Source organism: Anomaloglossus baeobatrachus, chromosome 7 (assembly GCF_048569485.1).
Source record: "Anomaloglossus baeobatrachus isolate aAnoBae1 chromosome 7, aAnoBae1.hap1, whole genome shotgun sequence".
In the NCBI taxonomy this organism is placed as follows: domain Eukaryota; kingdom Metazoa; phylum Chordata; class Amphibia; order Anura; family Aromobatidae; genus Anomaloglossus; species Anomaloglossus baeobatrachus.
The window spans coordinates 184,950,323-184,959,655 of record NC_134359.1 but is presented as its reverse complement, the minus strand read 5'-3'; positions in this window follow the sequence as shown (position 1 = coordinate 184,959,655).

Below are 9,333 nucleotides of genomic sequence, written 5' to 3'. Positions count from 1 at the left end.
CTAAACCATGGAGCTACCCCACAAGTGACTATTTTAGAAAGTAGACCCTCCAATGAATTAATCTATCAGTAAAGTGAACACCTTGAAACCCCAGATGCTTCACTGAAATTTATAAAAGAAGGCATAGAGCACCATATTTGAGCTCAGATTTAGTTGGAATGGTTTGCAGGTGCCTTGTCACATTGGCAAACCACCTGAAATGCTTAAACATTTTGGAAACTAGACCCCTCAACACATTGATCTAAATGTTTGGTGAGCACCTTGAACCTCCAGGTGCTTCACAGAATTCTATAACTTTGAAAATTAAATGAAAAAATGTTGCTTTAACCCAAATTTTTTTCAAATACACTAGGGTAGGGTAACAAGAGGTAATAGACCATATAATTTGTTGTCCAATTTCTACTGAGTGCACATATACCCCATGCATAGTTGAAAACTAGTTTTGAGACACGGAGAAAAGAAATGTCCAGCGCAGTCCTCAGATCATGAGTTAAAAGAATCCAATGTTTATTGTGGTAATTCCATAAAAAGTATACAAGGCGGTCACCAAAGAAGATAGGTAGAAATTAGGACTACGCGTTTCGACACATAATCTTAGGCGTGTTCCATGTGTCGAAACGCGTAGTCCGATGGGGTCCTAATTTCTACCTATCTTCTTTGCTGATCGCCTTGTATACTTTTTATGGAATTAACCCAATAAACATTGGATTCTTTTAACTCATGATCTGAGGACTGCGCTGGACATTTCTTTTCTCCATATTTGAATTTTGGCAGCCAAGCCTTCCGTGCGCTGGGTCCAGACAGAGAGCGGTGATCAGCAAGATCGGTGAGCTAAATTTCTCTTCTTTTTCCTAGTTTTGAGACACAGTACAAAATGAAGAAAGGAAGGAGCGCAATATTTGAGTTCAGATTTATTTGGAATAGTTTGCGGGTGTCATGTCATATTGGCAAAGCCCCTTAAGTACCACAACAATAGAAAGCCTCCACAAGTGAACCTATGTTGTTTTAACCCCAAATTTCCAATTTTCACTAGGTAAAATAGTAAAAAAAAAAAAATAGGTATAGGAATAAGTTAAAAAAAGTCCCCAAAATGTGTTACACAATTTCTTCTGAATGTAGCAATACCCCACATGTGACTGTATAGTACTGTTTGGCTGCACCACAGGGCTCAGGAGGGAAGGAGCTACATTTGAATTTTGGAGCACAGATTTTAGTAGAAATAGTATGTTGACTCCATCTGCAGAGCCCCTAAGTGGCAGATCAGAAACCCCCCCCCCACACGTGATCAAGTTTTGAAAATTATACCCCTCTGGGAATTCATCTATGGGAGCAGTGACAGTTTAGTCTCTGGAACACGGTGTCAAACGCAGAATTAAAAATTGCAAATGTGCCCATTGTACATTGTAGTGCACGCACATTGTGCCAAGGTCGTGCTCCTAGAAACCTGCACCCCATAAATTAAGTGGGTTCTTCTCAATACAACAGTGCCAAACATGTGGCAGCTGACTGTGGTTTAGGCACATTGTGGGGCTCAAAAGGGAGGGGGTATTTGGATTTCAGAGCTCAGTTTTTGCTGGATTTCTTTTTTGAGAGGGGGTGCCATAGCATTTTTCCAGAGCCTTTGTGCAACCAGTAACATGGAAGACCCCAATATTTTCGTTAACAGATGATGTGTTGAGTTGAGTGTGTGGAGTTGAATGCTATTTGGTGTCGATTTGGGTACAGAACATATTGGATCAGTTCTCATTAATCCAGTGCTCTACGCTGAGCACTTACATCAGTGTTGTTTCAATCTACTTCTCTGAAATATATGATTCAAGTGAAGCCTATGAATCTATTCACTATAATGATGCAGCAGAATTATTCCAGACTCTGTTTGGCCTCTGTTCAGCCACGTGCATCTTTTTAAAAGTCAACAAATGGTTAATGAATAGAGATGAGCGAACCTTAGGTTCATTATACACAGACTTTACAAAAAAAATGAATTCGGAGTTTGGGTAATTTACATATGCAAACTACTCACTTGAGCATCACTGTGCTTGGGTACACTCGGTGCTCAGCCCAGTGCCAACTGCTTGCAGTGTTTGATCATTTTGCACTGGGGGTAACAACAGCATGATCAGATATAGTATTCACCCCAAAAAATAGGAAAAACCCCATCCACCCATCCCCGAAAGTGTTCTGTTTCCGGCTGGCTGCATGAAGGTGGAGATTCAAGTTGCCCAATCGGTGACTTCCATTGGATTCAGGTTAAGCCCAAGTCCCACGGCAGCTCCACCCACCGAACTGAACATCCACGATTCCGCTCATCTCTATTGATGACTGCGCTTTTGTGCACGCCTAAAAAGATGGACACCGCTGTACCACAGACAAGACAGAAGTTCAAAGTGACTCCCTCTTCCTCATTACAGTGAATTTTCCTTTGTGAATTTTGTCGGAATCGAGTTTTTCAGAGATTTGCACATAATTCCAGTGTAAAGGCTCAGCATAGAGCACAGGATAAATATGAGCCATGGCTTGCTGCGCTCTTTGGAAAGCAAAATGAACAAATCAACAGCAGTTGAAGATTTGACTTTATTTTATTTTTTTTTACGTCGTTCACCTTGCAGTATTGCGGGGATTAGGCGGCTTTATTCCTCAGGTTAGTAGGATTACAGCAATATCAGATTTATAAAGCTTTTTAAGGTTTAGCTGCTATCGCACTTATTTTACACAAATTGAACTATTTATTGGAATTTTTTTTATTTTTTAGTTCTATATTTCTGAGAGGTTTAAATATTTTTACTTTTTTTTAATTTTTCTTTTACTTTTTTTTACTTAGTTCCTATATGGCACATTACTTTTCACTGCTTTGATTGCAGCTGCCCTGTATTGCAATGTTCGATCATTATTCTACAGTGCAGCTGTCAGAGCTATACTGTCAGAAGCTTCAGTAATCATGTTGCAGGCATGATCCCTGAGCTCTTCTGTATTCTGGTGACCTGGAGGTTGTCTTAACAACCTCGGGTCACCATGGTGACAATTGGGCCCTCGCGATTACATTGCAGGGGCACTGATCGGAGAGGAGAGGGAGCGCAATCTCTCTCCCAACCCACTAAGTGCTGCAATCGCCATGGCTGTGAGAGACAGAACTCGGCTGTCGGAAAAGCCGAATCCCCAGTGGTGATCACATGGGCTACATCTCCCGTGCCCCCGCGATTGCCAGGACGTACAAGGGGTTAAATATATGTATATTTATATATATATATATTTTTATTTCTTTTAATAAGGAATATTTTTAGATAGAAGGGGCTGCGTTCGACTTTCAATTTTCCCTGATATGGAGGTATGTAGATGATTTCCTTATTGTATGGAGGGGTGACATAGTGACTAGATCAGATTTTACTAATCAAATGAAATTAACTTGATATTTACAGCTACATATTCTAACATAAAAAATTCAATTTTTCAATGTTGAATTGAGTGTTGATCCAGAGTTGGGTGTCGCTCATACCTCCATGTTCCACACACTCTTATGTGCAGACAGCTGCCACCCTAACAATATTGATAGAGCTATACCATATTGCACATATATTTTATAACCTTGTTTGAGTGATTTTATGCAAGTAAGGCTGGTTTCACATCAGCGGTATTCTGCCGCACTACCGGATCCGGCACAAATGGGGTACAGTTCAATACAGTTCACTGGCATCGCGGCAAGCTCCGGTCAGAAGCTGTCACATGCTCCGGTCACATGACCGTATTTGACCTGAGCTTGCCGCGATGCCTCTGAACTGTATTGAACTGTACCGCATTTGTGCCGGATCCAGCATTGCAGCAGAATACCGCTGATGTGAAACCAGCCTTACATAATAATGGGAAAAAAATATAACAATTTTATAACATTTTATGTGGCATCATCTCACAAAAAAATCCAATATCATTCAAGATTATCTAATAGTTTCTTTATGTAAGTTAAAAAATATAAAAACAAAAACAAAACTCGCACACTATTTCAAATATGAACATGCTCTAATCACAAATATTAGGATATTATAAAGAGAGCAAGGAAAAAGAAAAAGAGAAAAAAGCCCATTTGCCCAGGTTCACGTTCCACCTGGGCTTCCCCTATTTCAGCAGTGTGGAACACTGATAATTGGTAGAGACCTTTAATATGCTTCATCTGTTTGCTAGGAGCCTTATTTGAATCCACCAATACCGATGTGTGGTTTCATTTATACTGTACTATCGAACCCGTTACATACATTATGAACTTAATATAGAAGTGTACTTCCATTCATTGCTGCGCACATGCACTATGTACTTAACTACCCTTGCTGCTTATTGGCACTATGCTGTCTTTGCTACTTTTGACCATTACTACTCCTATACACCATACATTTGGTAATGATTGCTGCTTACATGCACTGCACGTTTTATGATTCTTGCTGCCCATATGCACAGCATATATGGTAACTACTGCTGCTTGTATGCACTATGTATTTAAATATCATTATTACCGATATATACATTGATTATCAAAATAGTTTATGGTCACAATAATAAATAAGAAGGGAAAAATCCTTTCACAGGATACTCCAGAATAAATTATTTAAAAAAAATTCTTAGTGACTAGTGACTAAAGGCCCCGTCACACTAAGCAACATCGCTAGCAACATCGCTGGTAACGAACAACTTTTGTGACGTTGCTAGCGATGTTGCTGTGTGTGACATCCAGCAACAACCTGGCCCCTGCTGTGAGGTCGTTGGTTGTTGCTGAATGTCCTGGGCCATTTTTTAGTTGTTGCTGTCCCGCTGTGAAGCACAGATCGCTGTGTGTGACAGCGAGACAGCAACAACTAAATGAGCAGGCAGCAGGAGCCGGCTTCTGCGGAGGCTGGTAACCAATGTAAACATCGGGTAACCAAGAAGCCCTGTCCTTGGTTACCCGATATTTACCTTTGTTACCAGCCTCCGCCGCTCTCACTGTCAGCGCCGGCTCCTGCTCTGTGCACATTTAGCTGCAGCACACATCAGGTAATTAACCCGATGTGTGCTGTAACTAGGAGAGCAAGGAGCCAGCACTAAGCAGTGTGTGCTGCTCCCTGCTCTGTGCACATGTAGCTGCAGCACACATCAGGTAATTAACCCGATGTGTGCTGTAACTAGGAGAGAAAGGAGCCAGCGCTAAGCATTGTGCGCTGCTCCCTGCTCTGTGCACATTTAGCTGCAGCACACATCGGGTTAATTAACCCAATGTGTGCTGTAACTAGGAGACTGGGGGCTGGTCACTGGTTGCTGGTGAGCTCACCAGCAACTCGTGTAGCCACGCTCCAGCGATCCCTGCCAGGTCAGGTTGCTGGTGGGATCGCTGGAGCGTCGCAGTGTGACATCTCACCAGCAACCTCCTAGCAACTTACCAGCGATCCCTATCGTTGTTGGGATCGCTGGTAAGTTGCTTAGTGTGACTGGACCTTAAGTGACTTGTGAATAGTTACTAAGTGACTTGTGATTAGTGACTATTGACTTATGACTAATTACTTAGTGACTTATGACTAAGTGACAAGTGATTAATGACTAAGTGACTTGTGACTAAGTGACTACTGACTAAGTGACTTTTGACTAGTGACTAATGAGTAAGTTACTTGTGACTAGTGACTAAGGGTACCTTCACACTTTAGCGATGCAGCAGCGATCCGACCAGCGATCTGACCTGGTCAGGATCGCTGCTGCATCGCTACATGGTCGCTGGGGAGCTGTCAAACAGGCAGATCTCACCAGCGACCAGTGACCAGCCCCCAGCCAGCAGCGACGTGCAAGCGCAGCCGGCGTCTGGAAGCTGCGGACACTGGTAACTAAGGTAAACATCGGGTATGGTTACCCGATGTTTACATTAGTTACCAGCGCACACCGCTTAGCTTTGCTCTCCTAGCTACAGTACACATCGGGTTAATTAACCCGATGTGTAATGCAGCTACATGTGCAGAGAGCAGGGAGCCGCGCACACTGCTTAGTGCTGGCTCCTTGCTCTCCTAGCTACAGTACACATCGGGTTAATTAACCCGATGTGTAATGCAGCTACATGTGCAGAGAGCCGGAGCCGGCAGCACAGGCAGCGTGAGAGCTGCGGAGGCTGGTAACTAAGGTAAATATCGGGTAACCACCTTGGTTACCCGATGTTTATCTTGGTTACAGCTTACCGCAGCTGCCAGACGCCGGCTCCTGCTCCCTGCTCGCTTAATTTCGTTGCTCTCTCGCTGTCACACACAGCGATCTGTGTGTCACAGTGAAAGAGCGCCTTTGAAGAAAACGAACCAGGGCTGTGTGTAACGAGCAGCGATCTCGCAGCAGGGGCCAGATCGCTGCTCAGTGTCACACACAGCGAAATCGCTAATGAGGTCACTGCTGCGTCACAAAAAACGTGACTCAGCAGCGATCTCGGCAGCGAGCTCGCTGTGTGTGAAGTACCCCTAAGTGACTAGTGACAAGATGACTAAGTGACTTGGTTACTAGTCACTAACTGACTAGTGACTAGGTGATTAGTGACTGGTGACTAGATGACTAAGTGACTAGTGACTTGGTGACTAAGTGACTAGTGACTAAGGACTTGGTGACTAGTGACTAAGTGACTAGTGATTAAGTGACAAGTGACTAAGTGACTAGGGTGACTACTACTGACCCGGTTTGCCCACCACTGCACAATGTGCATAGTCAGGGCCGGCTCCAGGTTTTTGTGGGCCCTGGGTAAAGAGTCTCAGTGGGCCCCATCCACACATAGATATGCACATTATAATACTCTCCCCATAGTCCTCCATATATTATAATGCACCCCATAGTCCTGCATATAGTTTAATGCACTACTCATAGTAATCCATGTAATATAATGCACTCCATATTTCTTCATATAATATATTGCAGTCCACATATTCCGTCATATGTGGGAGCCACATGCGGTTCCTCTTATTTTGATACATAGCAATGATAAGCACACAGCTGGGGCTGCAGCTTGTAGCCGTTGCTTTATTTGTGCTGGTATCAATACAGGGGAACCCTACGACATTTTTATTTATCACTAGTATAAGGACACAGATAGCGTTTGTGATTCCATGCAATCACCAATGCTGTCCCAGAGGGTGGGGGTGTGGTCCAACAATCAAAGACACCAGTGGAAGGGAAAATCAGTGAATATGTATGAGGGATATTTATCGGTCCCGGAAGTAGCTCTGCAGCAGCAGGGAGACTCAGTATGTACTGCTTTAAATCTTTTTTATTTTCTTTCTTTTACAGTCCCCCCTACAACATTTTACAACACATCACTTTTGCTTCCCATTGAATTTAATAAGATTGGATAGCATCGACGATTGGATTGGCTAGGATCGCAGATTCGATCGCCAATCTCAGACGGGTTCGGCGATCCTAAACCAATTCAATCCTAGGCAGGATCACTCATCTCTATTCATTACTCAATTCCAACATGATCTATGTTCATAATGAGTAAAAGGATGATGCCTTGTAATCTCAGGTTTCATGTAATATTTTGTAAATGACTTTAGTCACAAAGAAGATCTGCCTTACTGTTGGCCCTTGTACTTACCAAGTGTATGGTTTTGTCTAGTTAATTTTGTTTTGTGTGAAACTCAATAAAAAGAGCATACCTCCCAACCGTCCCGGATACAGCGGGACTGTACCGGATTTGAGTGGGTGTCCCGGTGTCACAATCGTGAGCCATGTGTCCCGTGGCTCCACCCACATGCTCTCTCCCCGTCTGACTTTCTTCCCCTCCTATCCACCTGAGCAGAGCCGAGCGCTACTTCACTGCTATGGCTCTGTGTGCTGCCGCTGTTATGGGTGGGCGGCAGCAGCACTTTCCTGGCTGCCGGCACTTTAAATCCGGCACCTGCAGCGCAGTGCACTGCTCACTGCTAGGCTGCTTGTGTACGGAAGTGCATCTGTGGGCGGAGCTACCGAGCAACATGCTGAGCTCTGTCCACAGATGAAGAGACTGGAGGGAAAGGAGCTGCAGTACCAAGGAGCGCTGTATGTGACCCTACCACCTACCCAGAGCTGTATGCCCCAGCCCCCTCCTCACCAGAGCTATATGTCTCCAGTCACCCCCCTCACCAGATCTGTATGCCCCCTCATCAGATCTGTATGCCCCCAGCCCCCTCACCAGATCTGTATGCCCCCCAGCCCCCTCACCAGATCTGTGTGCCCCCAGCCCCCTCCCACCAGATCTGTATGCCCCCAGGCCCCTCCCACCAGATCTGTATGCCCCCAGCCCCCCCATCGTAGCTGTATGTGCCCCCAGAGCTGTATAAGCCCCAACACCAGAGCTATATGCCCCTTAGTAATATCTATGCTACCAGTAATTTGTATGCCCCACAGTAAAGTGCATTTCCCCCAGTAATGTGTATACCCCTTAGTAACGTGTATGCCCCTCAGTGAAAAACACAGACGTTCTTCACTGACATGTTAAACACGCATATGTCCCTTCACACTCCGTGATTCACGGCACACAGTGGTTGTCCATGTGCAATCTGTGATACGTGATCCATACTCCGTGATTGCACATGGACATATACTCACCGGCCCCCGCTCCTGCTCTCATGGGGGCTGAAGAGACCCGCGATTCAGCATCCAGCCACAATTCTCTCTCACCTCTGCAGCTACTTCCGGGTCGGCTCTGACTGCATAAATGAATATGCATGCCATAATGAACCAGGCAGGTAGAAGCAGAGAGCAGCTGCCGAACTCAGCATCGCTGGAGAAGGTGAGTTGAAAAAGCTTTTTATTTTAAATGTCCGTGTTTTTCTGGTATGTGTTTCACAGATCACACCATAGTGTGGTCCGTGGGACATCAGTGATGCCAGAAAAAAACCGGACATGTTTCTGTGCGGCAATCACGGATATGCATGTACGCCGCACGGAGACATGGTCAGTGAAAAATCATTGATGTGTGCGCAGACCCATTGATTATAATGGGTCTGCATAGGTCAGTGATTCTGGTACAGATAAAAACTAGCACATACGTACCAGAATCACTGACGTCTTAAATAGACCTAATATGTATGCCCGCTCAAGTACTGTCTATGCCCCAAGACCCTCTTGTGATGTATATACTATAACCCCAGCCCCTCCTGTGCTGTATATACTGTAACCCCCAGCCCCTCCTGTGCTGTATATACTGTAGCCCCCAGCCCCTCCTGTGCTGTATATACTGTACCCCCATCCCCTCCTGTGATGTATATACTATAGCCCGCAGCCCCTCCTGTGATATATACTGTATATATACAGTGTATATGTGTATGATATATATATATATATATATATATAGAGAGAGAGAGAGTATATAAA